The sequence below is a fragment of the Nicotiana sylvestris genome, chromosome 2, assembly GCF_000393655.2.
Source record: "Nicotiana sylvestris chromosome 2, ASM39365v2, whole genome shotgun sequence".
Taxonomy (NCBI): domain Eukaryota; kingdom Viridiplantae; phylum Streptophyta; class Magnoliopsida; order Solanales; family Solanaceae; genus Nicotiana; species Nicotiana sylvestris.
In genome coordinates, this window is record NC_091058.1 from 67,157,612 (window position 1) to 67,165,240 (window position 7,629).

The 7,629-nt window shown below is 40.6% G+C and overlaps 1 non-coding gene across 1 annotated transcript; it reads right to left on the reverse strand.

Annotated features, from left to right (window-relative positions):
* Positions 1 to 1,513: 1,513 nt before the first annotated feature.
* On the reverse strand, positions 1,514 to 1,618 carry LOC138886562 (small nucleolar RNA R71). The gene has a single exon (XR_011405612.1). It is a non-coding gene; the product is annotated as a small nucleolar RNA R71 (small nucleolar RNA).
* Between the last annotated feature and the right edge of the window lie 6,011 nt (positions 1,619 to 7,629).

Below are 7,629 nucleotides of genomic sequence, written 5' to 3' on the forward strand. Positions count from 1 at the left end.
CTCTGCACTATGTGCAGATCCCGGAGCAGCTCTTGGACCGTAGTTGGAGGCTACCTTCAGTCTATGTGGATATCCAAGGTAGACCTGTAGGCGTCCGCAGTCCCTGGCGTCTCCCTCTATCCCTATTTCCTATTTCATTTTCCTTTTATTCAGAAACAGTGTACTGTTATTTCTTCAGACTTTTTATGTAGTAATCTTAGACCGTCTGTGACACTAGGTTTTGGGTGGTTAAGACTTAAGTATTTGTAATAGATACATATTTTATATGTTTCATTGTTGTCTTCTGTTTAAATTTAGGTTTCCGCTGTTATCACGTTATCACCTTATATTTGTTAAAAAATAATAATTGGTTAATGAAGTAAGTAGTTAAAGGATTGGCTTGCCTAGCTCACATTAGTAGGCGCCATCACGACTCCCGTGAGTGGAAAATCTGGGTCGTGACATTAATTAAATATCATGATCTTAATGCGTTCTTAATAGATTGATTTCATAGGAATATAGGCGTTCATTTATTGAGAATAGGTGAGTAGTACTTCGAGAGAAGGCTATGAGAGCATTTATCGATTCATTAGCAACCATGAGTGAATTATATGAAAGGAAGAGTTAATTAGAACACAATACAAATGGTGAATCTATCACAACCCTGGAATACTTGTCTCTACTGAATACACAACAATCAATTCGTTACTTGATAATTTCGTTATTATTTAGAACCGTAGTATAGTATAATCACATTATTAGACTTTGTTTTTAGCTGGATTGAATAACAATTTTAATGATTTAGTGAGTAGTTTATACAAGTCTCTGTGGGTTCGACACTCAACTTATCAGTATATTACTTGTCGACCACGTATTCTTGCGTGTGTGTTTGGGAGCAACAAGTTTTTGGCGCCATTGCCGGGGACTTGAATATTAACTACTTTCTAGTTTTTTGCTTTAATTATTTATTTCGTCGAGTCTAACATTACTTGATTGTTGCTCGGATCTCAGGAACTTTGATTGAATGTGTAGGCTCAGAATCCAGAACCGACTTCAAGGCTTTGATCCTGAACCTGAGAGAACATTTCACAGGAGGTTGAGGGAAGCAAGGGACATGAATAATATTCAGGCACTTGTTCAATTTCCTGTGGACATGGCAGAGGAGAAACACATGGCTGTTCAGGAGGTAGTGATGCCCAGCATTGCTAATGTTACCTCCAATATTGTGAAGCCCAGAATCACTAGGCACTTTGAGCTAAAACAGAGCATGATCCAGCTACTTCATGCAAACGGGCAATTTATGGGTCTTCCACACGAGGATCCACAATAGCATATTCTGAACTTCTTGAAGATTAGTGATACTTATATCACTAATGGGGTCACTCCAGATTATGTGAGGCTCACACTTTTTCCATTCTCTCTATTGGGCAAAGCTAAGCAATGACTAAAGGTAGAACCAGCTAATTCCATTACATCATGGAATGATTTAGCAAGAAAATTTCTGGCGAGGTTCTTCCCTTCAGGCAAAACTATGAAGATCAGAAGTGAGATAGTTGCCTTCAAACAGAAAGCAGGGGAATCTTTATACTCAGCTTGGGAAAGGTTCAAGGGGCTACTCAGAGACTGTCCTCATCACAATCAGACGAATGAAGTGTTAGCTCACACTTTCATAGAAGGGCTACATCCCAAAACAAAGATTGTGGTAGATGCTGCAGCTGGAGGTCAAGTGTTGGAGAAAAGCTTTGACGAGATATATGCATTATTGAACAAATTCTCCAAAATCAATTAGGATTGGCAAGGAGAGATGGGCAGACACAGTACAAAAGTCTGAAGGAGTTCTTGTGTTAGATGTCATCTCAGCATTATCAGTGCAGATTTCTACATTGGCCAGCCAAGTCAATTAGATGACTTTAATTATCAACAAGCCACAGGAACAACCGGTACAACAGGTTCAAGTGTTTTGTGAAATATGTGGAGAGGGTCACACGAGCGACATATGCCCCGCTAACCCAGAGTGTCTGCTTTGTGGGTAATTCAAATAGGGGCCAAACAAACCAATATGGAAACACTTACAATCCCAACTGGAGGAACCACCCAAACTTGTCTTGGGGTGGAAACCAAGGTACTCAGAATCAATACAAGCCTCAAGTACCTCAACAACAATATAAACCACCTCAAGTTGAACAACAAGCGAGTCCTACAAGTCACCTTGAAGACATGTTGAAAAAAGTGAAGGCTGAACAATAATCCCTCTCTCAAAAAGTGATGGCTGAACAACAGGCTTTCTCTCAAAAGGTAATGGCTGAACAGCAAGCCCAAGCTACAACAATGAGAATTTTGGAGCGCCAAATGGGACAGCTTGCTAGTGCTCAAAACACTAGACCAGATGGAGCTCTTCCAAGTGACATGGAAGCTAATCCTAGGGCAGCCCTTAATGCTGTGTCGTTAAGGAATAGGAGACAATTAGAAGAAGTTCAGTCTAAAAAGAGGAAACAAGTAACTTTTAATAAGAGGCCAACCACTATAGAATCAACATCAGAAAAATCTAAGGAGTCAGAGAAGCCAGCTGGAGAGGCCGGTGGCTGAGCAACCCCCACCATTGGTTGCAAGGCCACTACTTCCATTCCCTCAAAGGTTGAAGAAATTAAGGATAACGCCACATATAAAAAGTTTCTTGATATCTTGAAGCATGTGCAAATTAATATTCCATTGGTTGACATCTTGCAAGAAGTACCCAAATATGCAAAGTACATCAAGAACATTGTGACAAATAAAGGAGGCTGATCGAGTTCGAAACTGTGGCACTCACCGAGGAGTGCAGTTCAAGAATTCAGGGCAAGTTACCTCAGAAATTGAAGGATCCAGGTAGTTTCACTATCCAAATCTCGATTGGTAAACATGTTGTTGGGCGAGCTTTATGTGATCTTGGAGAGAGCATCAATTTGATGCCGCTATCTATGTTTAGACAGTTGGGGTTGGGTGAGCCACGCCCAACAACAGTTATCTTATAGTTAGATGATCGCTCCCTTTCTCATCCCGAGGGAGTGATTGAAGATGTGCTAGTTCAAGTGGGTTCTTTCATATTCCTGGCTGATTTCATTATCTTAGATTACGAGCCTGATCAGGAAGTCCCATTTATTTTGGGGCATACCTTCTTAGCCACAGGCTAAGCTATTATCGATGTCTGCGAAGGAAGGATGACAATGAGAGTGGGTGATCGAGTGGAGGTATTCGATGTTTATAAAGCACTTAAGTTACCAGCCCACTATGAAGAGTTATCCATGATCTCTGTGGTGGAGAGTGATGCCACATCGTTATTACCTTATACGAGCCCTATAGATCATGTTGAACGAGTATTGATTGGGGATAGAGAAAATAGTGAAGATGAAATGATGGGACAAATTAAGCAAGTACTGGATATGTCCTACAGTTATGTCCAGGGGTTTAGAAAATTTGAAGAGTTGGACAGGCCTGTCACTCTGACCCTTCCTAAACCATCTATTAAAGAAGCTCCGACGCTAGAACTTAAGCCACTTCTAGCGTATCTGCGCTATGCTTATTTGGGGAACTCTGAGACATTCACCATGATTATTTCGTCCAGCTTGACCAACACTCATGAAGAAAAATTTCTCAGAGTACTCTACGAGCATAAAAAGGCCATTGGGTGGACTTTAGCTGACATCAAGGGTATTAGTCCATCATTTTGCATGCATAAAATTTTTTTAGAGGACGGACACCGCCCAGTGTGGAGAAACAAAGAAGATTAAATCCTATTATGAAGGAGGTGGTGAAAAAGGAAGTAATCAAGTTGCTCGATGCAGGTATCATTTTTCCTATTTCTGACAGCAACTGGGTAAGCCCGGTTCAATTTGCGCTCAAAAAGGGAGGAATGACTGTAGTCGAAAACGAGAAGAACGAGCTAATTCCTACTCGTACTGTTACGGGGTGGAGAGTCTACATTGGTTATAGAAGGCTCAACAAAGCAACTCGCAAGGACCACTTCCCACTTCCATTCATCGACCAAATGCTAGACAGGTTAGCCAAACATGAATATTATTTCTTCCTTGGTGGATATTCGAGATACAATCAGATTGTCATATGCCCAGAGGATCAGAAAAAGACCACTTTTACTTGTCCTTATGGTGCCTTCAAGCGAATGTCGTTTGGTCTCTGTAATGCAGCAACCACTTTCCAGAGGTGCATGATGGCTATTTTCACCGACATGGTGGAAAAATTCGTGGAAGTGTTTATGGATGATTTTTTAGTTTTTGGGTCTTCTTATGATGATTGCATGAGGAATTTAAGCAAGGTGGTGGCCCGTTATGAAGAAACAAATCTGGTACTGAATTGGGAAAAATGCCATTTTATGGTACAAGAAGGCATCGTGTTGGGTCACAGAGTATCTAGGAGTGGCATTGAAGTTGATAAGGCGAAGGTGGAGGCGGTTGAAAAATTACCTCCACCTATTTCAGTGAAGGGTGTTAGGAGTTTCTTGGGACACACAGGTTTCTATCGGCGCTTTATTAAAGATTTTTCAAAAATTTCTACTTCTTTGTGCAGGCTGCTTGAAAAATATGTAACTTTCAACTTTGATGATGCTTGCCTCAATGCATTTGAAGAAATTAAAAAGAAGTTGGTGACTGCTCCCATTATTATGGCACCTGATTGGTCCTTACCATTTTAACTAATGTATGATGCGAGTGACCTTGCTATTGGGGAACTGCTAGGCCAGAGGAAGGACAAGGTGTTTTATTCCATCTACTATGAAAGTAAGACTCTTGATGATGCACAGATGAATTACACCACCATTGAGAAGGAGTAGTTAGCTGTTGTGTGGGCCTTTGAGAAATTTCGGGCATACTTGGTGGGAACAAAAGTCATAGTCCGTACCAATCATGCAACACTCATGTACTTGTTTACAAAAAAGGAATCTAAGGCTAGATTGATGCACTAGGTTTTGTTGCTGCAGGAATTTGATATAAAAATACGAGATTGAAAGGAGACAAAGAACCCAGTAGCTGACCATCTATCAAGGTTGGAAAATCACGATCGCGTGGATGAGGTTGGCCAAATTAAAGAAGTCTTTCCTAATGAGCAACTTTTGCTATCACCCAAGACCCTCCTCCATGGTATGTAGACTACGTGAATTATCTTGTGAGTGGGGTACTTCCTCCTGAGATTGAATCTGAAGCGAGAAAGAGGTTTTTATATGATGTGAACTTTTACTACTGGGATGAGCTCTATTTATACAAGCAATGTGCTGATCAGTTGATGAGGAGATGCATTCCTGAAAAAGAGGTGGAATTAGTGTTGTATGATTGTCACGCATCACCTTATGAAGGCCATCATGGAGGAGATAGAACAGTTGCAAAGGTACTACAATCCGGTCTCTTTTGGCCTAATTTATTCAAGGATGCCCATGCATTCGTTAAGAAGTGTGACCAATGTCAGAGAACGGGAACAATCATAAGGAGGCATGAGATGCCTTTGAATAACATGAAGTTGAGCTTTTTGATGTATGGGGGATAGATTTTATGGGGCCATTTCCACCGTCCAGAGGAAACAAATACATTTTGCTAGCAGTTGACTATGTGTCAAAATGGGTGGAGGCAATTGCTTAACCAATGAACGATGCCATGGTGGTAGCTGCTTTTGTGAAAAATAACATATTCTCGAGATTTGGGACTCCACGTGCCTTAATTAGTAATGAAGGGACTCATTTCTGCAATTGAATGTTGAATAACCTTCTAGCTAAATATGGAGTTCTCCACAGAGTTGCTATATCATATCATCCTCAAATAAGTGGGCAAGCTGAGGTGTCAAACAGAGAAATAAAGCAAATATTAGAAAAGACGGTGAGTGTGAATAGGAAGGATTGGGTTGCAAAGTTGGATGATGCCTTATAGGCATATGGGACCGCATATAAAATGCCAATTTGAGTGTCCCCGTACAAGTTTGTTTATGGGAAGGCATGTCACTTGCCCGTTGAATTGGAACACAAGGCATACCGGGCCATTAAGAAGCTGAACATGGACCTTGAGGCCGCAGACGAGAAATGACTTATGCAGTTGAATGAGTTAGATGAGTTCAGGCTGCACTCTTATGAAAATGCTAAGCTATATAAAGAATTACAAAAAGATGGCATGACAAGCATATCAAGCCGCGTCACTTCGAGGCAGGCCAACATGTATTATTATTCAATTCTAGGCTATGACTGTTCCCTAGGAAGCTAAAATCGAGATGGTCAGGTCTTTTTGAGGAAGTGAGAGTCACTCCTTATGGTGCAATCGAGCTGCCAGCTTTAAATGGTGAGAGGAAATTCTTGGTGAATGGTCATAGAGTCAAGCATTATTGGGGAGGGATGATTAATCATGAGAAGACCAAGGTTGTACTCGCTGATGAGTAAGCGAGACTCTGTGTCGTGCCGCAACGTTAAATCAGGCACTTGTTGGGAGGCAACCCAATTTTTAGTGTTTTTCTAGTTTAACTTCTTAATTTTTCTTTTAGAGTAGGAAGAGTATTGCATTTTCTTTATATGTATAGAAATTTTAGGTGTGATGGTGGAGGATGTGTAAATTTGGTATATATAACGCTCGAGATGTGTAAAAAAAAATCTCGCGAACAGCGCCCAACACTGCCTGAGGCACCAGAAACAGTGTTGAATTAAACCACAACACCAGGCAGGGCGCGAGGCGCCAAGCTGGGGGGTGCCAAGTCTGTGTTTTTTAATTTCGTTATTTGTTGAAATTTTAACCCTTACCCATGTACCCCATACCCAAATACCCATTTACACTAATACTATAACCCAATCCTAACATCGATATCCTTTCCCAAAACCCACCCAAACAAAAACAACCCCAATTCAAAACCTGAAGAACACACAAACGCGATTGCTTCTGCCCGATTCCTCTCTTCTTCTTCACGACAATTTTCTCCAAATTTTTCTTTCTCTCTTGCTATCTTTCTCCAGTCTACAGGTATGTTCTTCTTTTTCTTCTTTTCTATTTCTTTTTGTGTTTTAACTAGTAGATAAACATAATCTCATTCCCAAGAGCCCTAATCCCCAATATTTTTCCCTATGTAGTTCTTATGAAATTTTTATGGTGGGTGATTTGTTTTGGTCGAAAATTGTGTGTTTAATGTGTATACGGGGTAATAAATTAGAATTTCCTCTACTTCATTGAAAATTGGGAGGGCCACCATGTTCCACCATTGTTGAAGTTGAAGAACACACTTTATGCCCACATTGTGTTTGTTTAAATGCTTGAACGAGGATTTTTGGTGCACCGGTGAAGTCTGAGTAACCGGATGCAATCGTGTATGCATTTCGGCTAAGTGCGGGGTGTATAGGGATACTTTTACATGCTAGGGGGTGGGCTTTGATGCAATACATGTTCCTACACCATTGATCTTATATGTTGTATGTTGTATAATCTTGTATGTTTGAATAATTTAGTATAGTCTAGTAGTTGTGAAAGGTGCAATACCATATACCTCTTTCTTACCTTAAGGTGAATTCGCGTAGCCATGATCAATCATTATTGTGTGGAATGAGGAAGTATTGAGTACCCATAGCTTTAAGGTGCAACACTATATTGTGCCTTCGGTTGTAAGTGTGGGGTCATTTCATGACTTACACGACAACCTTAG